Raw genomic sequence first — 24,920 nt, 5'->3', positions numbered from 1 at the left:
TCCTGGCGGTATTTTGCAAAAAAAAGTTCCGCCAGAGGTGTGTAGCGAAAGACACCCCGCTTGCCGGATAGCAAGGGAGAAGTCCCGCTGGCAGGGCTTTGTTCAGCGGAGCCCTCGTGATATGAGCATTTTAATGCGGTATTTTAATAGTTAATTCCTCACATTTTGCTTAGTTAATTCCTTAACGAATCGATTTTTAACTAAATTTCTATTTTTTAGGTACATTGGAGTAGATGATGATGAAATGAGCTGTTTGGCCCTAAAATGAGTATTTTGGCCTGAGAAAGCGAGCTAGACAAGAAATGAGGAGTGGCAGACTAACCATCCGAACTTCAAATGAGTTGAAACTTTCCAGATCCATTCTAGACACCCAAATGATCATTTCTTATGAAGAGTGCCAGAGAAAAATATGAGTGGAAGACCTTCAAACAATCAGCCCAATTCTCTACAGAAGCAAAACCGGAAAACTGGACCTGTAAGAGGTCCAGCAGCATTTCCGGCCCAACCACATGGCAAGAAATTCTGAAATTTTACCACAGTAATCTACACTCATAGAGGAAAATTTCATATGAAGAAGTCGAAGGCATATAATGAAGTCTTGTTGGAGAAATAATTGAAGGAATAAAGGGGCAGAAACTGACTTGAAAACAGCTCAACACCACATATTCATGTTTCCCACCCACATGAAGAAAGCATTTCTTTCTCCTTGGATACATTTTTCTACTCTAAAAGATCATCATCACTTCCACATTTCTTCACCTTCATGCTTTGCTTTCATCATTACCTCATATTTTACATATTTTACAAACCACTCTCATACTCCACTTTCATTATTTTTCTTCATCTCATCATTTCACTCTTCTTTTTCCTCCCTATAAATACACTTCTCCTCTCACTCTCAAATCATCTTCCTTCATCCATCTCATCTTCTTTGTCTCTCCATTTCCTTTCCATTTTCTCTCCATCCTCTAGTGCATTCAACGTTTCAAGCAAGGGAGAAGAAGAAGAAGAAGGAGCCGTGAGCATCATCATCCATCCTCCACCTTGAAGCTTGCTTTCGAGATTCAAGAATCCATAACGTTTCATCCTTCATCCCCATCTCCATCTCACGGTGTAATTCAACCTCTTTCTTTGTAATCTTGCTTAGTTTCATGAGAATTGTTTTTAGTTAACATTTATGTTTGAACAAGGTTTATATTCTGAAATTTTATGATTGAATAAAGAATTTCGATTCTTATGTTGTGATTCCAAAGTTGCTTATGTGTGATTGTTCGATTGAATTTGCTTTATAGATATCTTTTGTATTTTAATCTTATGTGGTTCGAAACACTTAGGGTTTTGATATGAATGGTGCTAGGTTTAAGAACATGAAATCGACTTTTCGTTTTGTGTAAACTTGAATCAAAGTAGTAAAGGTTTTGGACAAAAATCGAATTCAATTGAAGAGGATTGCAATTAGGTGAACTTATTCATACTAAGTTGTACACTTGAGTTGATAGCCTTTCTATGTGTTTCATGCGTTGAACATGACATGATTGACTAGCTTTCTAGGGTTTGATTGCATGTTTAATAGGATTAATCTAGGTGCTTTCGCTTAGGTTAATTAGCATTGAAAAGTAAAAAATGGGAATTCATTTGCTTTCGAATGTTTCACATGATCAACTCCTTTCACATGACTTGGAAGAACAATGTAGGGTTAATTCGAATTCAATGATAAACTTGGGTTTAATCTTTGTTTCTTATGTTTCATTCTTGTACATGTGTTTTTATATTTTCTTTATTTTAATTTTCAATTCTATAATTCTTAAACCCCCCCCCCTTTTTATTTTGTTACTTGTATATATTTATATTCTTTATTTTATTTTTGTAAATAATACTTTATTATTTTAATTCTTTATTTGTTTATACAATTGTATATATTTTTATTCTTTATTTTATTTTTGTAAATAATACTTTTCTTTATTTCACAATTACAAGTGTACCCTCAATCCCCGGAATAGAACGATCCCTATTTGCTTATACTACTAACGATATTTCAGGGTTAAATTGCGCGCTTGCTTTAAGCGTCGTCACCTCGTCACTTGGACAAGGGAGGAGTTCCGCTGGCGGTGTTTCGCTCAGTGATGTCGCTCAAAGCAAGCGCATAATTTAACCCTAAAAATATCGTTAGTAGTATAAGTAAGTAGGGATCGTTCTATTCCGGGGATTGAGGGTACACCTGTAATTGTGTAACAAATAAAGAAAAGTATTATTTACAAAAATAAAATAAAGAATAAATATATACAAGTGAACAAAAATAAGGGGGGAGGGTTTTAAGAATTATAGAATTGAAAATTAAAATAAAGAAAATATAAAAACACATGTACAAGAATGAAACATAAGAAACAAAGATTAAAACCACATCCATATGCAAGAAATCTAATTACAATTCCTATAGTTGATTTTAAATGTCATGAGAGAGGAGTTGATCATGTGAAACATTCGAAAGCAAATGATTTCCCATATTTTACTTTTCAATGCTAATTAACCTAAGCGAAAGCACCTAGATTAATCCTATCAAACATGCAATCAAGCCCTAGAAAGCTAGTCAATCATGACATGTTCAACGCATTAGACATAGAGAAAGGCTATCAACTCAAGTGTATAACTTAGTATGGAAAAGTCCACCTAATTGCAATCCTCTTTAATTAAATTCGGTCTTTGCACAAAACCTTTACTACTTTGATTCAAGTTTACACAAAACGAAAAGTCGATTTCATGTTCTTAAACCTAGCACCAATTATATCAAAACCCTAAGTGTTTGCAACCACATAAGATTAAAATACAAAAGTTTTCTATCATGCAAATTTAATTAAACAAACCCACATAAGCAACATAAAAATCAACATATAGAAATCACAACTTTATCTCAAAACATATAAACGGGCTTTAAACTTTGCCCTTAACATTATTTGTTAACTAGAATTCATAGTTCTACAAATCTAAACAAAGAAAACAAAAGATCATTATAAGGAAAAAGAATGAATTACACCGTGAGGGGAGATGAAGATGGAGAGCTTGAACGTTGGAATCTTGAATCTTGGAAGCAAGTCTTCAAGGTGGACGATGGAGGCTATGTCCTCACGGCTTCTTCTTCTTCTCTTTACTTGAAAATGCAAAACTAAGAACTAGAGAATGGAAAAGGAAAATGGAAAGGAAATGGAGAGACAAAGAAGATGAGATGGATGAAGGAATTTGTCTCTAAGGAAAATGGAGAGGAAATGGTGAGACAAGGAGATGAAATGGATGAAGGAATTGGTGATTGAGAGTGAGAAGAGAAGGTGTTTAAATAGGGAGGAAAAAGAAGAGTGAAATGATGAGATGAAGAAAAATAATGAAAGTGGAGTATGAGAGTGGTTTGTAAAATATGTAAAAGATGAGGTAATGATGAAAGCAAAGCATGAAGGTGAAGAAATGTGGAAGTGATGATGATCTTTTAGAGTAGAAAAATGTATCAAAGGAAAAAGAAATGCTTTCTTCATGTGGGTGGGAAACATGAATATGTGGTGTTGAGCTGTTTTCAAGTCAGTTTCTGCCCCTTTATTCCTTCAATTATTTCTCCAACAAGACTTCATTATATGCCTTCGACTTCTTCATATGAAATTATCCACCATGAGTGTAGATTACTGTGGTAAAATTTCAGAATTTCTTGCCATGTGGTTGGGCCGGAAATGCTGCTGCACCTCTTACAGGTCCAGTTTTCCGGTTTTGCTTCTGTAGAGAATTGGGCTGATTGTTTGAAGGCCTTCCACTCATATTTTTCTCTGGCACTCTTCATAAGAAATGATCATTTGGGTGTCTAGAATGGATCTGGAAGGTTTCAGCTCATTTGAAGTTCATTTGGTCAGGCGGCCGCTCCTTCTTCTTTGCTTGGCTTGGTTTCCCCTAGCCGGAGTAGGAATATGTGTAAAATTGATCTTTTAGTACATTTCCATTTTTCTCCATCATTTCCAGGTAATTATGGACCTAACGCTCATTTCACTTTCATTTACTCCAATGTACCTAAAAATAGAAATTGAATTAAAAATCGATTCAGTTAAGGAATTAACTAAGCAAAATGTGAGGAATTAACTATTAAAATATCACATTAAAATGCTCCTATCAAATTCCCCCACACTTAGCTTTTGCTAGTCCCTTAGCAAAACAAAACAAAAAAAAATCCAAAACAGAACAAAGACTTGACAAAAAGCAAGTAAATGACTCTATTGCTCCTAACTGTTGTCTCAGAGACTCCAAACTCATGGCTTTCACGTTAAACACTTAATCAAAATCACAAAGATAATTCCAAGGTTAATAAACCTGTGACATTCATATGACTAAGCAAGATATGGAGAACTTAAGTTATACAGTGAATCATAGCATGTTTCGAACAAGTCCAATCCAAACTTACAGGGCATACTCTCGATTTTTCTCTCAGAAATGGCTATGCTTAAAAGCTTCACACTCAAGTATATGCAAGAGAACAAATTGTAAGGCAACAAACAGCTTGCATATTTCATCAATAAACACATTTTGTGAAGAATTTTTAAAGACCTCATGAAATGACTAAGTGCACAAATGGACCTAAACCATAAGCTCGACTGCGTAACTGACTCCACTAACCAAAGACTGCCCATCTCAAGGATCAAGTTAGCACTTAAAACAGGTTGTAATGGGGCTAAGCTAGGGTTTTCGAAATGAAGATTAAGGATACAAAAAAAATCCTAAGGACCTAGCAGAGCATATAAGGATCACCTTATGTCATCATTTTTGTAGACCAAATATCATTGTTTTGGGCCAAACCTTCACTCTAACCAACATGGGAATGGACAAAGGCATAATTTTCAATTTTGAGCCTTCTACAAATTTGAAAGTCCAAAACCACACTTCAATAATTTTCCAAGAGTTTTCTTTTCAATTTTTTCTTCTCTTTTGTCGCTTTTCTTTCTTTCTTTCTTTCTTTTTTTATTTTTCAAGGAAAAATTTTTTTCTTTTTTTTTCTTCTTGGATTTTCCCCACCCCACACTTGTCTTTCATCGTCACCCCTACATACTATGTCATGCTCTACTAAGTCCTTAAGACAAGGGTAGAGATATCCTGTACTAAGCTCATGGTAGGGTAGTGAGGGTGATGAAACAAAGGTTTTCAACGTAGGCTCAAAGGGGTTCATTCTAAGGAGTCCCACGACAGGCACAATTGGGGACACATGCTTGTTTGGCTATGGTGGTTACCCTAATGCCTTCTATCCTATCCAGGATCAGTGCATATTATGGCATACAAGTTTTGACAGTCACAACAGCCGAGTTCTAGTACTCTCTAGTCCATTAAAATCTATGGCACATGATCATTGGATTTTCAAAAGAATGATGAGGTTTTGCAAATACAGCCATGAAATTCTGAATTTATCAGTAAGCACTCGAAAAGAAAGTATTTTAGCTCAACAGCTCACTTAGGGTCAAATGAATCAGACTTAATCCTAGCATGCTTAATGAACCAAGTTACAATCCTATCTCAAATCTTTATACAAGCATCACAATGTTGATTAACCACAGAATTCAATTAAGTTCTATTTTGATTGTGAAAACCTTCAGCCATGAATTCGGAGACATGTTCATCCTAGACGTTAGGAGCATCCTAAGACTCAAACACACAAAAACACTCTAAAACCAACATTTTTTTTTTTTTTTACAATTTAATTAATTTCAACACTTAGGTACGGGAACAGGGAGTCTCGATATGCAATGGGACTGAAACAGCTACCCTTTTTCAAGACTATGTTTAATCCAATATACCTTAGTGTATCACAACATTTTCTTTTGTTAAACACATTTTTTTTTTCTTTTTTTTTTTTCTTTATATACTAACTACTAAAAACACAACAAAGCAATAATCCGTCCCCCATACTTAATTCATGCATTGTCCTCAATGTATAAACAAATATAAATCATGCAAAGCATAAATCAAGCATAGAAGAGAAAATGAACACAACGAAACCTAAAACAACTTAAAATTCATGAAAATAAAATAGAAGGAAGAGTTCAAGAAAGCAAATCTGCGTTTGATGGCTCCTCCGCAGATACGGTTGAAATGGGTTGCCTCCCATGCAGCGCTTAATGTTTAAAGTCTTTCAGCCTAGACTTGTACCTCTATTTACTCCTTTGGAGGAGCGGTATGCGGGCGAGTGGCAGCCCTCTTGCTGGTTTCAGCCTCCTGAGGAGGGTTCTCATGTTGTGATGCAGTAGCGTCCTTGCGAGGAAACCCAGGAGGATAACTCTGCAAGTTATTGACTTCCTGAGCAAGCTTGTTTATTGCAGTGTGACAGCGGATCAAAGAGCAGTTCATCTCAGAGATGTAATCGATCATGCAATTGACTCTCCAATCTGTCACCATAATACCATCGCGGAGAGAGGAACGCAAATCATCAATCGAATCCGAAAAGTTTTCCAGGGTGGCCATAGGCCGAGGAGCACGAGTAGCTGGTGAGGAAGAAGACTCTCCGGGATGCAGTCTGGGAGAGCGACGAGGCAAAGGAGGGGGACTGCGGGTATGCTCACGGATAGGTGATATGAGCATTTTAATGCGGTATTTTAATAGTTAATTCCTCACATTTTGCTTAGTTAATTCCTTAACGAATCGATTTTTAACTCAATTTCTATTTTTTAGGTACATTGGAGTAGATGATGATGAAATGAGCTGTTTGGCCCTAAAATGAGCATTTTGGCCTGAGAAAGGGAGCTAGACAAGAAATGAGGAGTGGCAGACTAACCATCCGAACTTCAAATGAGTTGAAACTTTCCAGATCCATTCTAGACACCCAAAGGATCATTTCTTATGAAGAGTGCCAGAGAAAAATATGAGTGGAAGGCCTTCAAACAATCAGCCCAATTCTCTACAGAAGCAAAACCGGAAAACTGGACCTGTAAGAGGTCCAGCAGCATTTCCGGCCCAACCACATGGCAAGAAATTCTGAAATTTTACCACAGTAATCTACACTCATAGAGGAAAATTTCATATGAAGAAGTCGAAGGCATATAATGAAGTCTTGTTGGAGAAATAATTGAAGGAATAAAGGGGCAGAAACTGACTTGAAAACAGCTCAACACCACATATTCATGTTTCCCACCCACATGAAGAAAGCATTTCTTTCTCCTTGGATACATTTTTCTACTCTAAAAGATCATCATCACTTCCACATTCCTTCATCCATTCCATCTCCTTGTCTCTCCATTTCCTCTCCATATTTCTTTTCCATTCTCTAGTTTTCTTGTTCTTCATTTTCAAGCCAAGAGAAAGAGAAGCCATGCAATACATCAATTTCCCAACCGCCATCCACCCTTGTGTCGTCCCTAGAAGATTGCTTGCTTTCAAGGATCTTCAAGTTCTTCGTCTCAAGGCTTTATCATTCATCTTTCAAGGTGTATTATATCCTTTCTCTTGTTTTCTTTGTTTGATTTTGTAAGACTATGAATTCTAGTTAACAAATAATGTTAAGGGCAAAGTTTAAAGCCCATTTATATGTTTTGAGATAAAGTTGTGATTTCTATATGTTGATTTTTATGTTGCTTATGTGGGTTTGTTTAATTAAATTTGCATGATAGAAAACTTTTGTATTTTAATCTTATGTGGTTGCAAACACTTAGGGTTTTGATATAATTGGTGCTAGGTTTAAGAACATGAAATCGACTTTTCGTTTTGTGTAAACTTGAATCAAAGTAGTAAAGGTTTTGTGCAAAGACCGAATTTAATTAAAGAGGATTGCAATTAGGTGGACTTTTCCATACTAAGTTGTACACTTGAGTTGATAGCCTTTCTCTATGTCTAATGCGTTGAACATGTCATGATTGACTAGCTTTCTAGGGCTTGATTGCATGTTTGATAGGATTAATCTAGGTGCTTTCGCTTAGGTTAATTAGCATTGAAAAGTAAAATATGGGAAATCATTTGCTTTCGAATGTTTCACATGATCAACTCCTCTCTCATGACATTTAAAATCAACTATAGGAATTGTAATTGGATTTCTTACATATGGATGTGGTTTTGATCTTTGTTCCTTGCGATCTACCCTTGTATATATGTTTTTACATTTTCTTTATTTTATTTATCTTAATTTTCAATTCTATAATTCTTAAACCCCCCTCCCTTTTTATTTTGTTACTTGTATATATTTCTATTCTTTATTTTATTTTTGTAAATAATACTTTATTATTTTAATTCTTTATTTGTTTATACAATTGTATATATTTATATTCTTTATTTTATTTTTGTAAATAATACTTTATTATTTTAATTCTTTATTTGTTTATACAATTGTATATATTTATATTCTTTATTTTATTTTTGTAAATAATACTTTTCTTTATTTGTTTCACAATTGCAAGTGTACCCTCAATCCCCGGATAGAACGATCCCTATTTGCTTATACTACTAACGATATTTTCAGGGTTAAATTGCGCGCTTCCCAAGAGCGCATCAATTTTTGGCGCCGTTGCCGGGGATTGAAAAATCACTTGCTAAATTGTGTCATTTATTGTATATATTTGTTGTATATAAATTGTTTGAAACTTAGTTTAAATTAACTAGGATGTTATTTATATTATTGAACACGAATTTTAATTGTAGGTTGTAAATTGAGAGGAATAGGTGAAGTCTCTTTTGTTAATATTGGCCTAAACCCCTTATTGGTACCTAGCTCAGGTCCCTTAAGGTTGAGGGCGGCCTTTATTAACACTTGTTGAACTGTCTTCACACTTATGAACTTTCTCATCTTAGTAAGAAAGCCTATGTGAAATGGTGTCTAGGAAGGGGACAACGTTCATGACGGGTTTTTGAATCCAGAAGTGCTTGCAAATGGGCCTAAACCACTATGTGGGAGTAGCTCATGCCAAAATGGATTTTTCCTCTCGTGTTCGCCCTCCCCCACCTGGCCATTTCAGTAAGGTTGCCCAAACGATTTGAAAGGGAGTTTGTGTCTAGGCGACTATACTTGGGCCGCACGTCCACTTGATTTACCGCTTGGAATTTGATTCGATATCAATAATGTTTATAATAAAAGAAATACTTGTGAATACTCTATACATGTAAATTATTTTGCTGTTTCACACTTTAAACTTGTAAAAATACTTTTCATGTTTTATACTCACTTGAGTACTTAACTTGTGTCTTATGTACAATATACTTGTTTATACTTGTAGTTTGTAATTAATAGTTATACTTGTTTTTATTTTGTATTTCTTTGTTAATTATAGTTACTAACTTTATTTTAATGTAGGTACCGTCTGGCTGCAAGACGTAAAATACAAGCGCTACTTGGGAGGCAACCCAATTCAGAATATAATCAGATTTGCTTTCTCTTTCCCTATTTTTTTTATTTTTCAATTTTTCTCTTTTGTTTTTATTTTAGGATTTGTTTTCGTAAATGTCTTCTATCTATACTTACTTATTTCATTGCATGCTTTTAATTGATTACATTGAGGATAATGCAATATTTAAGTGTGGGGGAAGAGATTTATATTTTTGTCTTTTATTTTTTAGTCCTATATATTAAAAAAAAAAAAAAAAAAACTGCATTCATTCAGTCTTATTAAATTCAGCTATTTACAAAAAAAAACAAAAAAAAAACAAAAAAAAAACAAAAAACAAAAACAAAAAAAAAAAAAAAACTTTATACACTATACTAAGCCATGTCTGCATCTCCGTAGGAGTTGAGGCTGAGCTCAAGAGAAATGCGAGAGCCACCGCCATAACCGCTACCTCCCTCGGAAGTAGTCTTCATGTTGCCAAAGATGTCCTCACCATGCATGGGGAATAGTGGAAGGGTTTCAATCTCCTGGTGATATTCTCCTCGTTGTTCCATGATCGATCCATCAGCACCATAGCCGACACGTGACCCAAAGTTTAGATCAATGGATCTGTCAGTACTAGTAGAACCAGTGGATCCAAAATTGAGATCGAGAGATCCACCAACCGGAACGTTCCGAAATTCCTTCAACTTCTGCCTCTCACGAGCCTTGAGGTTCTGGAACCAAAAGAAGACGTTCTTGTCCTCGATCTGCCCATACTGTTTCAGATGAAGGCAGATCTCTTGAATCTGCTCTGGAGTTGGGTACTTAAAACCCTTATCATAGTAAAGGCCCTTGAGGATTCTTAGTTGAGGCGGTGTGGGAGCCCACCGGTTACTACTCCCGGCTGCTTGGATGCTTCCTCCCTCCTCGGTTGGTTGCTGGGCTTGTAATTCCATTTGTTGCTGGGTTTGTAACTCCATTAGTTGCAGAGTTCGTGGTTCCATGTTGATGAAGAAAGAATTTGAGTTTCGAAAGAAAGGCTGAAGGGTTGAGAGAGAAAGGCTGGAACTCGGAAGAATTTTCTTTTGGAGTGAACAGTCGCTCAGAATGCACCTATTTATAGAACGAGTGAGCAGATCTCCACCATTGGATCGACGATCTCTGAAATTAAATCTACGCGTTGGATTAAAGTCACCCGAAAACACGGAAAAGCTGTTGACGCATGGAGGACACGAGGAGCTGTGACAGATAAACTATAGCCGAAAGCATGCCATAAATCCAGGAAAAGAAAGGACACGTGGGGGAACCAAACGAATCTCGAGGAGCTGTGACAGACAAGCTACAGCCGAAAGCAGGTCTAATTGCCATAAATCCAGGAAAAGAAAGGAATATTTACGCGTGGGGGAGTTTTTCATGTGCATACGTGTTTCTTGGGCCGTGAACTGTCATAACTCTTCTCCTTCCCGGAGAAGCTTTGTTAAAACCGTGTGCCTGTTGAGATTTCTACCCTATTTTGTGCTTTACATATACATCTTTTTTTTGTCTCCTCCAGATTTTACTAAGGTTTGTCTAAGCGTGCAGTTTCAAATTCCTTCTACTTCCTCATGGCTCGAACCAGGGTTACCCCTCGCAGGGGCGTCAATCAACGCCGTGTTCTCTCTTTGGAAGAAGAAGGTCGTCAAGCGGCCACTAGAGCTGGGCTTACTCGTCCATGGGACCATCGTCCTATCCGTGAGCGTACCCGCAGTCCCCCTCCTCTGCCTCGTCGCTCTCCCAGACTGCATCCCGGAGAGTCTTCTTCCTCACCAGCTGCTAGTGCTCCTCGACCTATGGCCACCTTGGAAAGCTTGTCGGATTCGATTGATGAATTGCGTTCCTCTCTCCGCGATGGTATTATGGTGACAGATTGGAGAGTCAATTGCATGATCGATTACATCTCTGAGATGAACTGCTCTTTGATCCGCTGTCACACTGCAATAAACAAGCTTGCTCAGGAAGTCAATAACTTGCAGAGTTATCCTCCTGGGTTTCCTCGCAAGGACACTACTGCATCACACCATGAGAACCCTCCTCAGGAAGCTGAAACCAGCAAGAGGGCTGCCACTCGCCCGCATACCGCTCCTCCAAAGGAGTAAATGGAGGTACAAGTCTAGGCTGAGAGACTTTAAACATTAAGCGCTGCATGGGAGGCAACACATTTCAACTGTAGCTGTGGAGGAGACATCAAACGCAGATTTGCTTTCTTGAACTCTTCCTTCTATTTTATTTTCATGAATTTTAATTTGTTTTAGGTTTCGTTTTGTTAACTTTCTCTTCTATGCTTGATTTATGCTTTGCATGATTTATATTTGTTTATACATTGAGGACAATGCATGAATTAAGTATGGGGGAAGGATTATTGCTTTATTGTGTTTTTAGTAGTTAGTATATAAAAAAAAAATAAATAAATAAAATAGTTGATGTTGGATTGTGTTTTTATTGTGTTTTTAATTGATGTTGTGATACACTAAGGTATATTGGATTAAACATAGTCTTGAAAAAGGGTAGCTGTTTCAGTCCCATTGCACATCGAGACTCCCTGTTCCCGTACCTAAGTGTTGAAATTAAATTAAATTGTAAAAAAAAAAAAAAAAAAAATGTTGGTTTTAGAGTGTTTTTGTGTGTTTGAGTCTTAGGATGCTCCTAACGTCTAGGATGAACATGTCTCCGAATTCATGGCTGAAGGTTTTCGTAATCAAAATAGAACTTAATTCAATTCTGTGGTTAATCGACATTGTGATGCTTGTATGAAGATTTGAGATAGGACTGTAACTTGGTTCATTAAGCATGCTAGGATTAAGTCTGATTCATTTGACCCAAGTGAGCTGTTGAGCTAAAATACTTTCTTTTTGAGTGCTTACTGATAATTTCAGAATTTCATGGCTGTATTTGCAAAACCTCATTATTCTTTGGAAATCCAATGATCATGTGCCATAGATTTTAATGGACTAGAGAGTACTAGAACTCGGCTGTTGTGACTGTCAAAACTTGTATGCCATAATATGCACTGATCCTGGATATGATAGAAGGCATTAGGGTAACCACCATAGCCAAACAAGCATGTATCCCCAATTGTGCCCGTCGTGGGACTCCTTAGAATGAACCCCTTTGAGCCTACGTTGAAAACCTTTGTTTCATCACCCTCACTACCCTACCATGAGCTTAGTACAGGATATCTCTACCCTTGTCTTAAGGACTTAGTAGAGCATGACATAGTATGTAGGGGTGACGATGAAAGACAACTGTGGGGTGGGGAAAATCCAAGAAGAAAAAAAAGAAGAAAAAATTTTGCCTTGAAAAAAAAAAAAAAAAAAAGAAAGAAAGAAAGAGAAGCGGCAAAAGAGAAGAAAAATTGAAAAGACAACTCTTGGGAAAATGTTGAAGTGTTGTTTTGGACTTGCAAATTTGTAGAAGGCTCAAGGTTGAAAATTATGCCTTTGTCCATTTCCATATTTGTTAGAGTGAAAGTTGGGCCCAAAAACAATGATAAGCCCATAAAAATGGTGACATAAGGTGGTCCTTATATGCTCTGCTAGGTTCTTAGGATTTTTTTGTATCCTTAATCTTCATTTCGAAAACCCTAGCTTAGCCCCATTACAACCTGTTTTAAGTGCTGACTTGATCCTTGAGATGGGCAGTCTTTGGTTAGTGGAGTCAGTTACGCAGTCGAGCTTATGGTTTAGGTCCATTTGTGCACTTAGTCATTTCATGAGGTCTTTAAAAATTCTTCACAAAATGTGTTTATTGATGAAATATGCAAGCTGTTTGTTGCCTTACAATTTGTTCTCTTGCATATACTTGAGTGTGAAGCTTTTAAGCATAGCCATTTCTGAGAGAAAAATCGAGAGTATGCCCTGTGAGTTTGGATTGGACTTGTTCGAAACATGCTATCATTCACTGTATAACTTAAGTTCTCCATATCTTGCTTAGTCATATGAATGTCACAGGTTTATTAACCATGGAATTATCTTTGTGATTTTGATTAAGTGTTTAACGTGAAAGCCATGAGTTTGGAGTCTCTGAGACAACAGTTAGGAGCAATAGAGTCATTTACTTGCTTTTTTGTCAAGTCTTTGTTCTGTTTTGGATTTTTTTGTTTTGTTTTGTTTTGCTAAGGGACTAGCAAAAGCTAAGTGTGGGGGAATTTGATATGAGCCTTTTAATGCGGTATTTTAATAGTTAATTCCTCACATTTTGCTTAGTTAATTCCTTAACGAATCGATTTTTAACTCAATTTCTATTTTTTAGGTACATTGGAGTAGATGATGATGAAATGAGCTGTTTGGCCCTAAAATGAGCATTTTGGCCTGAGAAAGGGAGCTAGACAAGAAATGAGGAGTGGCAGACTAACCATCCGAACTTCAAATGAGTTGAAACTTTCCAGATCCATTCTAGACACCCAAAGGATCATTTCTTATGAAGAGTGCCAGAGAAAAATATGAGTGGAAGGCCTTCAAACAATCAGCCCAATTCTCTACAGAAGCAAAACCGGAAAACTGGACCTGTAAGAGGTCCAGCAGCATTTCCGGCCCAACCACATGGCAAGAAATTCTGAAATTTTACCACAGTAATCTACACTCATAGAGGAAAATTTCATATGAAGAAGTCGAAGGCATATAATGAAGTCTTGTTGGAGAAATAATTGAAGGAATAAAGGGGCAGAAACTGACTTGAAAACAGCTCAACACCACATATTCATGTTTCCCACCCACATGAAGAAAGCATTTCTTTCTCCTTGGATACATTTTTCTACTCTAAAAGATCATCATCACTTCCACATTCCTTCATCCATTCCATCTCCTTGTCTCTCCATTTCCTCTCCATATTTCTTTTCCATTCTCTAGTTTTCTTGTTCTTCATTTTCAAGCCAAGAGAAAGAGAAGCCATGCAATACATCAATTTCCCAACCGCCATCCACCCTTGTGTCGTCCCTAGAAGATTGCTTGCTTTCAAGGATCTTCAAGTTCTTCGTCTCAAGGCTTTATCATTCATCTTTCAAGGTGTATTATATCCTTTCTCTTGTTTTCTTTGTTTGATTTTGTAAGACTATGAATTCTAGTTAACAAATAATGTTAAGGGCAAAGTTTAAAGCCCGTTTATATGTTTTGAGATAAAGTTGTGATTTCTATATGTTGATTTTTATGTTGCTTATGTGGGTTTGTTTAATTAAATTTGCATGATAGAAAACTTTTGTATTTTAATCTTATGTGGTTGCAAACACTTAGGGTTTTGATATAATTGGTGCTAGGTTTAAGAACATGAAATCGACTTTTCGTTTTGTGTAAACTTGAATCAAAGTAGTAAAGGTTTTGTGCAAAGACCGAATTTAATTAAAGAGGATTGCAATTAGGTGGACTTTTCCATACTAAGTTGTACACTTGAGTTGATAGCCTTTCTCTATGTCTAATGCGTTGAACATGTCATGATTGACTAGCTTTCTAGGGCTTGATTGCATGTTTGATAGGATTAATCTAGGTGCTTTCGCTTAGGTTAATTAGCATTGAAAAGTAAAATATGGGAAATCATTTGCTTTCGAATGTTTCACATGATCAACTCCTCTCTCATGACATTTAAAATCAACTATAGGAATTGTAATTGGATTTCTTACATATGGATGTGGTTTTGATCTTTGTTCCTTGCGATCTACCCTTGTATATATGTTTTTACATTTTCTTTATTTTATTTATCTTAATTTTCAATTCTATAATTCTTAAACCCCCCTCCCTTTTTATTTTGTTACTTGTATATATTTCTATTCTTTATTTTATTTTTGTAAATAATACTTTATTATTTTAATTCTTTATTTGTTTATACAATTGTATATATTTATATTCTTTATTTTATTTTTGTAAATAATACTTTATTATTTTAATTCTTTATTTGTTTATACAATTGTATATATTTATATTCTTTATTTTATTTTTGTAAATAATACTTTTCTTTATTTGTTTCACAATTGCAAGTGTACCCTCAATCCCCGGATAGAACGATCCCTATTTGCTTATACTACTAACGATATTTTCAGGGTTAAATTGCGCGCTTCCCAAGAGCGCATCAATTTTTTGGTTCCGTTGCCCATGGACGAGTAAGCCCAGCTCTAGTGGCCGCTTGACGACCTTCTTCTTCCAAAGAGAGAACACGGCGTTGATTGACGCCCCTGCGAGGGGTTACCTTGGTTTGAGCCATGAGGAAGTAGAAGGAATTTGAAACTGCACGCTTAGACAAACCTTAGTAAAATCTGGAGGAGACAAAAAAGGATGTATATGTAAAGCACAAAATAGGGTAGAATTCTCAACAGGCACACGGTTTTAACAAAGCTTCTCCGGGAAGGAGAAGAGTTATGATAGTTCACGGCCCAAGAAACTCCCCCACGTGTAAATATTCCTTTCTTTTCCTGGATTTATGGCATGCTTTCGGCTATAGCTTGTCTGTCACGGATCCTCGAGATTCGTTTGATTCCCCCACGCGTCCTTTCTTTTCCTTGATTCACGGCAATTAAACCTGCTTTCTGCTGTAGCTTGTCTGTCACAGCTCCTCGAGATTCGTTTGGTTCCCCCACGTGTCTTCCACGCACCAACAGCTTTTCCGTGTTTTCGGGTGACTTTAATCCAACGCGTAGATTTAATCTCAGAGATCGTCCATCCAACGGTGGAGATCCGCTCACTCGTTCTATAAATAGGTGCATTCTGAGGGAGCGACTATTCAGTCCAAAAGAAAATTCTTCCGAGTTCCAGCCTTTCTCTCTCAACCCTTCAGCCTTTCTTTCGAAACTCAAATCCTTTCTTCATCAACATGGAACCACGAACTCTGCAACTAATGGAGCAACAGACCCAGCAACAAATCGAGGATGGAGGAAACAACCAAGCAGCCGGGACTAATAACCGGTGGGCTCCCACACCGCCTCAACTAAGAATCCTCAAGGGCCTTTACTATGATAAGGGTTTTAAGTACCCAACTCCAGAGCAGATTCAAGAGATCTGCCTTCATCTGAAACAGTATGGGCAGATCGAGGACAAAAACGTCTTCTTTTGGTTCCAGAACCTCAAGGCTCGTGAGAGGCAGAAGTTGAAGGAATTTCGGAACGTTCCGGTTGGTGGATCTCTCGATCTCAATTTTGGTTCTACTAGTAATGACAGATCCACTGACAGATCCATTGATCTAAACTTTGGGTCACGTGTCGGCTATGGTGCTGATGGATCGATCATGGAACAACGAGGAGAATATCACCAGGAGATTGAAACCCTTCCACTATTCCCCATGCATGGTGAGGACATCTTGGGCAACATGAAGACTACTTCCGAGGGAGGTGGCGGTTATGGCGGTGGCTCTCACATTTCCCTTGAGCTCAGTCTCAACTCATACAGAGATGCAGACATGGCTTAGTATTATTATTATTATATATATATTTTTTTTTTAAATTTTTTTAAATTTTTTTTTTTATATATTTTTTTATATAAAGGACTCAAAAATAAAAGACAAATATATATATAGGACTCAAAATGAAAGACAAAAATATAAATCTCTTCCCCCACACTTAAATATTGCATTATCCTCAATGTAATCAATTAAAAGCATGCAATGTAATAAGTAAGCATAGATAGAAGACATTTACGAAAACAAATCCTAAAATAAAAACTAAAGAGAAAAATTGAAAAATAAAAAGAAATAGGGAAAGAGAAAGCAAATCTGATTATATTCTGAATTGGGTTGCCTCCCAAGTAGCGCTTGTATTTTACGTCTTGCAACCAGACGGTACCTACATTAAATAAAGTCAGTAACTATAATTAACAAAGAAATACAAAATAAAAACAAGTATAACTATTAATTACAAACTACAAGTATAATTAACAAGTATATTGTACATAAGACACAAGTTAAGTACACAAGTGAGTATAAAACGTGAAAAGTATTTTTACAAGTTTAAAGTGTGAAACAACAAAATAATTTACACGTATAGAGTATTCACAAGTATTTCTTTTGTTATAAACATTATTGATATCGAATCAAATTCCAAGCGGTAAATCAAGTGAACGTGCGGCCCAAGTATAGTCGCCTAGACACAAACTCCCTTTCAAATCGTTTGGGCAACCTTACTGAAATGGCCAGGTGGGGGAGGACGAACACGAGAGGAAAAATCCATTTTGGCATGAGCTACTCCCACATAGTGGTTTAGGCCCATTTGCAAGCACTTTTGGATTCAAAAACCCGTCATGAACGTTGTCCCCTTCCTAGACACCATTTCACATAGGCTTTCTTACTAAGATGAGAAAGTTCATAAGTGTGAAGACAGTTCAACAAGTGTTAATAAAGGCCGCCCTCAACCTCAAGGGACCTAGCTAGGTACCAATAAGGGGTTTAGGCCAATATTAACAAAAGAGACTTCACCTATTCCTCTCAATTTACAACCTACAATTAAAATTCGTGTTCAATAATATAAATAACATCCTAGTTAATTTAAACTAAGTTTCAAACAATTTATATACAACAAATATATACAATAAATGACACAATTTAGCAAGTGATTTTTCAATCCCCGGCAACGGCGCCAAAAATTGATGTCGCTCAAAGCAAGCGCATAATTTAACCCTAAAAATATCGTTAGTAGTATAAGTAAGTAGGGATCGTTCTATTCCGGGGATTGAGGGTACACCTGTAATTGTGTAACAAATAAAGAAAAGTATTATTTACAAAAATAAAATAAAGAATAAATATATACAAGTGAACAAAAATAAGGGGGGAGGGTTTTAAGAATTATAGAATTGAAAATTAAAATAAACAAAATAAAGAAAATATAAAAACACATGTACAAGAATGAAACATAAGAAACAAAGATTAAAACCACATCCATATGCAAGAAATCCAATTACAATTCCTATAGTTGATTTTAAATGTCATGAGAGAGGAGTTGATCATGTGAAACATTCGAAAGCAAATGATTTCCCATATTTTACTTTTCAATGCTAATTAACCTAAGCGAAAGCACCTAGATTAATCCTATCAAACATGCAATCAAGCCCTAGAAAGCTAGTCAATCATGACATGTTCAACGCATTAGACATAGAGAAAGGCTATCAACTCAAGTGTATAACTTAGTATGGAAAAGTCCACCTAATTGCAATCCTCTTTAATTAAATTCGGTCTTTGCACAAAACCTTTACTACTTTGATTCAAGTTTACACAAAACGAAAAGTCGATTTCATGTTCTTAAACCTAGCACCAATTATATCAAAACCCTAAGTGTTTGCAACCACATAAGATTAAAATACAAAAGTTTTCTATCATGCAAATTTAATTAAACAAACCCACATAAGCAACATAAAAATCAACATATAGAAATCACAACTTTATCTCAAAACATATAAACGGGCTTTAAACTTTGCCCTTAACATTATTTGTTAACTAGAATTCATAGTTCTACAAATCTAAACGAAGAAAACAAAAGATCATTATAAGGAAAAAGAATGAATTACACCGTGAGGGGAGATGGAGATGGAGAGCTTGAACGTTGGAATCTTGAATCTTGGAAGCAAGTCTTCAAGGTGGACGATGGAGGCTATGTCCTCACGGCTTCTTCTTCTTCTCTTTACTTGAAAATGCAAAACTAAGAACTAGAGAATGGAAAAGGAAAATGGAAAGGAAATGGAGAGACAAAGAAGATGAGATGGATGAAGGAATTTGTCTCTAAGGAAAATGGAGAGGAAATGGTGAGACAAGGAGATGAAATGGATGAAGGAATTGGTGATTGAGAGTGAGAAGAGAAGGTGTTTAAATAGGGAGGAAAAAGAAGAGTGAAATGATGAGATGAAGAAAAATAATGAAAGTGGAGTATGAGAGTGGTTTGTAAAATATGTAAAAGATGAGGTAATGATGAAAGCAAAGCATGAAGGTGAAGAAATGTGGAAGTGATGATGATCTTTTAGAGTAGAAAAATGTATCAAAGGAAAAAGAAATGCTTTCTTCATGTGGGTGGGAAACATGAATATGTGGTGTTGAGCTGTTTTCAAGTCAGTTTCTGCCCCTTTATTCCTTCAATTATTTCTCCAACAAGACTTCATTATATGCCTTCGACTTCTTCATATGAAATTATCCACCATGAGTGTAGATTACTGTGGTAAAATTTCAGAATTTCTTGCCATGTGGTTGGGCCGGAAATGCTGCTGGACCTCTTACAGGTCCAGTTTTCCGGTTTTGCTTCTGTAGAGAATTGGGCTGATTGTTTGAAGGCCTTCCACTCATATTTTTCTCTGGCACTCTTCATAAGAAATGATCATTTGGGTGTCTAGAATGGATCTGGAAGGTTTCAGCTCATTTGAAGTTCATTTGGTCAGGCGGCCGCTCCTTCTTCTTTGCTTGGCTTGGTTTCTCCTAGCCGGAGTAGGAATATGTGTAAAATTGATCTTTTAGTACATTTCCATTTTTCTCCATCATTTCCAGGTAATTATGGACCTAACACTCATTTCACTTTCATTTACTCCAATGTACCTAAAAATAGAAATTGAATTAAAAATCGATTCAGTTAAGGAATTAACTAAGCAAAATGTGAGGAATTAACTATTAAAATATCACATTAAAATGCTCCTATCACTCAGCGGAGAGCTCGTCACTTGGAAGATGACAAGGGAGAAGTTCCGCTGGCGGGGTTTCGCTCAGCTGAGACTTCGTCTCCTGGAGGATGACAAGGGAGAAGTTCCGCTGGCGGGGTTTCGCTCAGCAGAGACTTCGTCACTTGGACAAGGGAGGAGTTCCGCTGGCGGTGTTTCGCTCAGCGGAGACCTCGTCACTTGGAAGATGACAAGGGAGAGGTTCCGCTGGCGGGGTTTCGCTCAGCGGAGACTTCGTCACTTGGACAAGGGAGGAGTTCCGTTGGCGGTGTTTCGCTCAGCGGAGACTTCGTCACTTGGACAAGGGAGGAGTTCCGCTGGCGGTGTTTCGCTCAGCAGAGACCTCGTCATTTGGACAAGGGAGGAGTTCTGCTGGCGGTGTTTCGCTCAGCGGAGACCTCGTCACTTGGAAGATGACAAGGGAGAAGTTCCGCTGGCGGGGTTTCCGAAGTTGCCCCTTCGGTGGTTAACACGTGTCGAGCCTATAGCGGGTTAGCGTTATAGAGATTTCGAGCAGTGAGGATTCCGGGTCTGACGTGTCGTTCAGCGCGGCGGATAGGATTTTTATTGATTCGTTGCGTCCGTCTGCCCCTGCAGGAACCTCACTGCCAGAAGCGTTAGACATTGAGCCGCTACAGACCATCCCCTGGGAAGTAGTTATGGGTCGTGGTTCGCGTCCGGAGAGTTCTAAGGCGGGTGAGGCCGCTGCTGCCAAAGCTAGGCGCGACGAGCGTTTGGCGAGCAATAGTGCTGTTAGCAGCTCTGCTGGGGAAGAAGACGTAGCGGGGCAGAATGCGGAATCGGCGTGGTTCCTCTCAGATGGCACCGCCGTCGACGAGGCAGGTGGGCGGATGACAGCCGCTGCGGTTAACCGACTGAAACAGACGTTTCGGTTGCCGGGGTCGGTGAAGTTGCGTCCGCCGACAGCGGATGAGAAGGCGTCGATTCTCCCGGCGGGATCTGCTGCCGTTCACGAGGCGATATTCCGCCAAGGAGTGACATTCCTGCTGGTGCCCAACCTCCAGATCCTGGTGTGCGAATTTGGCCTTGCGTTGGGTCAGATTTGCCCCAATATGTGGCGGTTGTTGCTCGCCGTGAACTCCCTTTGGCGGTTATCCGGGTGCGAGGGGCCTACCGTGGCGGAAATGCTTCACTTCTACGAGTTGGTGTACGTGAAGCGCCGAGGCTGCCAAGGGCAAGTGAACTTGAGTCGCCGGCAAGGAGCGCCCAAGCTGATCGAGAATCTAAGGGACTCAATGTCCTACTGGCGGGGGACCTTCTGCGTGGCTACCGACGGTTGGGAGTACCACGCCAGATCGAATGCGGAAGGGCCGACATTTAGGATTAAGTCTGAGTTCCAACCTATTCGAGGTTGGTGTCCGGTTTCCGCTGAAAGTACTTGGCGTGCCCACGTGCTTGCACTTGTATTCCGACTAACGATGTGTTTTTTTTTTTTTTTTTGTGCAGCGGGACTTCGGTACACGCTAACGCGCGAAGAAGAGTGCCGCGTGGCGAGGATCAGGGGTTGCTGGCGGAACCGAAACTTGCTTGATTTCCGCCTGCTGACTGGTTGGGAGTTGCTGGTCGACCTGCGACTAACACGCTCCGTTGGTGAGGAGTCTACCCTGTCGTTTCGTATTATACTTTTGAATTGTGTCTGACTGGTGGCTGTCGTTTTTTTTTTTTTTAGAAACTCCGCCGGGCAACAAATCGAGTCGCGACGCATTTGAGAAGGCGATGGATCGGGCGGAGATAGAAAATTTTTTGGAGGCCATGTACGCCGAGGGTCTAGCGGCCCAGCAAACTGTAGTGAACCCCGAGACGTTGGCGCTGAGCCCGTCCGAGGTTCCGGTGGTGATGCCGATGCCGCACCAGTCTCATCTTGGTGAGGATGGTCTGCCCACAGTGCAGGCGGGGACTCAGACGGCCGGCGGGGATCAGAGGGGAAGCGCTGCGGTCGGGCCACAGAAGGAGCGGATGCCTGCCCAGAGGCGCGGTCCTCAAAAGGTGGTTCAACCGGCGGAAGAAGTCATTGTGACCAGGGAGGAACCGCCAGTAAGGGAGACGAGGACCGCCGCTGGGAGCCAGAGGGCGCTGGAGAGAAAGCGCCGGACGGCTGAGTCTCCTGACGAGGAAGAGGGAGATGAGGTGGAGGTGGTCGGGGCCCGCCGACAGAAGAAGGCCCGCCAGGCTCCTGCGAAAACTGCGGCGGTGGAGGGAGAGGCGCCCGCCGTCAGTGATCTGGACTCTTTCGCCGAGTATGCGCCATTCATGACAGAAGGGGAGCGGGAGTTCCTTTTCCATCTGTGCGAGCGGCTGGGGTTCGGCGGTCTGGCGGGCATATCGCGCCCGACGGCAATTGACCAATCGCCCTTCAGCTCGGCGTTTGGTCAAATATCGGCGGGATTACACGATATGTTCGTGGCGGCGTCGAAGCAGCCCCGGGTTGAGGAAGAGCTCAGGGGAGAAATCGGAGGTCTCCAGAGGGAGTTGGCGGAGGCAAAGGAGAGACTGGCGGAGGTCGAGCGGGGGCTGGTCAAGGCGGAGTGTGATTATGCGGACGCCCGCGGCAAACTTAATGCGGCCATCCGGCGGGACCTGGAGAGGAATGAGCACGTCTCCAAGTTGGAGCAGGAGATCGCGCTGCTGCAGGAGCGGATAGCCGCCAAAGATAAGAAGCTCATTATAGTGCAGCGGGAGTCCGCCGACAGGATGGCCGAAATGAAGCGGCTGGGGGGTGAGGTTACCCGCCTGAGAGCTGAGGGGAGTACCGTTGCGGCCGCTGCTGTTGAAGCGTTCAAGCAGTCGGCGGAGTTTAAGAAGACATTGACCGAAGCGGCGAAGTCTGGGGCCCGGGCCAATATAGACATGTTGAAGCGGAAGGGTGCCATTGACTTTGTAAAGGCGTCACAGCCTGACGTGCCGCCGGTCGAGAGTGTCCCGGCGGAGACAGAAGTCGTGCCTGCCCCAACTGTAGGTACTCATTCGGGCAGCGGGGAAAGTGGCCCACATCCGACGGAAGGGTCCCAACAAACTCCCCAGCAGACCCCGTCGGAGGTGTCACGTGCCGGATTTCTGGAGGCACACACCCGGGCGGACGGCACCATAGAGACCCCCAGTCCGACAGCTCGAGGGTCCGATCAAGCGAGCCGATCGGTCGCGCCGCCGCCTGTTGAAGCAGCAGAGGTCGAAGCCAACCGCTGAAGCTATCTGAGACCTCCATGGTTTTTTTTTTTTTTTGTAGCCGCTGAGGCACATTAGTTTGTAAAGAATTTTGGGGAGTAAAATAAATTTCTGACTTGGTTTGCCATGATGTGTGTGTAGTATTTTTGAGTTATATTTTTTCTTTTGTCGATCAATGGAACATTAAAGGAATTAAGATTGGTCCAAGTGCACCACGTAGCGGACGGGGTCCGCCGACGATTGCTGGCGTTGCCAGTTGCCCTCAGTGCTAGACTTGGTAACAATGGTTTGAATAATTCCTCGTTTCATTGATGGCTGACTGATCAGCGTACAAAAGTGGGGTAGTACCCGTTGGGTAGCTTCCCTTAGCTAAACATTTGAACAAAAATTTAGCTAAGTCAAGATGCGCATGGGTAGCGGTCTGACTATTTGTAATAATACCGAAGGTGTTCAGTATTCCACGGGCGGGGCGTCGTGACGCCGTCCTTGTCCATTAAGTAGAAGGTGCCTGGGCTAACGACTTCCACAATTTTGTATGGGCCTTCCCAAGTTGGGCGGAGTTTTGTCGGTGGCGGGATGACTTCCCTCATGACCGAGTCCCCCAACTGGAGGTTCCAGGCCTTGACTCTGGCGTTGTAGAAACGTGATACCCGTTGTTTGTTTTGTAGATTGTGTAAATGGGCCTTGCGTCTTTTCTCTTCTAAGAGGTCCTTGTCCAAGTTGACGCCGGCGCTGTTGGTCTCTGGGCGGTAGCCTTCGACTCTAGCGGTAGGTTGAGTAACCTCAATGGGTAAGACAGCTTCTGTGCCGAACATCATACAAAAAGGAGTTTCTCCGGTGGCGGAGGTCGGAGTTGTTCGGATGGCCCACAGGACCTCTGGGAGCCTCTCCGCCCATAAACCCTTGGCGTTGTCGAGCTTCTTTTTTAACAACTTTTTGATTATCTTATTTGCCGCCTCGACCTGGCCGTTGGTCTGGGGGTGGGCGACAGACGCAAACCTCAACTTGGTGCCTAAGTTGGTGGTGAAGGAGATGAGCTCGTCATTGTTGAACTGTGTACCGTTGTCTGTGATGATTGTGTGTGGGACACCGTAGCGGCAGTAGATATTCTTCCAAAGGAAGCGAATTACCTTGGCGGTGGTTATTGCCGTCAGTGGTTCCGCCTCTATCCACTTGTTGTTGTAATCGATGGCAACAATGATGTATTTGAACTGACCCTTGGCAGTTTGGAATTTTCCCATCAGATCAAGGCCCCACGTGGAATGAATCCATGGGCCCACGATGATTGACAATGGTTCCGCTGGTGCGTGTGGGAGATCTGCAAACTGTTGGCATTTGTGGCAAGACCTCGAGATCCGCCGGGCGTCATCACCCAGTGTGGGCCAGAAGTACCCTTGGCGCATTGTGCGGTTGGCCAGGGATCTGGCACCCGAGTGGTTTCCGCATTCCCCGCCATGGATTTCCGCTAAGACAACCCTTCCTTCCTCTGGGGTTAGACAGCGGAGGTTAGGATGGGTGAATCCCTGGCGGTAAAGCTTGCCGTGCTGGATGTTGTAGCGGGTTGCTCTTCGCTGGAGCTGCCTTGCCTGGACCTTATCTTCTGGCAATGTTCCGTTGCGTTTATATGTAATGATCTCGTCCATCCAGCTGGTGTTGACTTGAACGTTGAAAATTTCCGCCAGGGTTTTTGTGATACTTGGCCTGTCAAGATACTCCACCCTTGTGTCCGCTGGACTCTGATGTGGTTGGGCGGTTGCCAGTCTCGCTAGTGAATCAGCCTTGGCGTTCTTTTCCCTGG

This window comes from Rosa chinensis, chromosome 2 (genome assembly GCF_002994745.2).
Source record: "Rosa chinensis cultivar Old Blush chromosome 2, RchiOBHm-V2, whole genome shotgun sequence".
Lineage (NCBI taxonomy): Eukaryota > Viridiplantae > Streptophyta > Magnoliopsida > Rosales > Rosaceae > Rosa > Rosa chinensis.
This window is presented reverse-complemented; position numbering follows the sequence as displayed.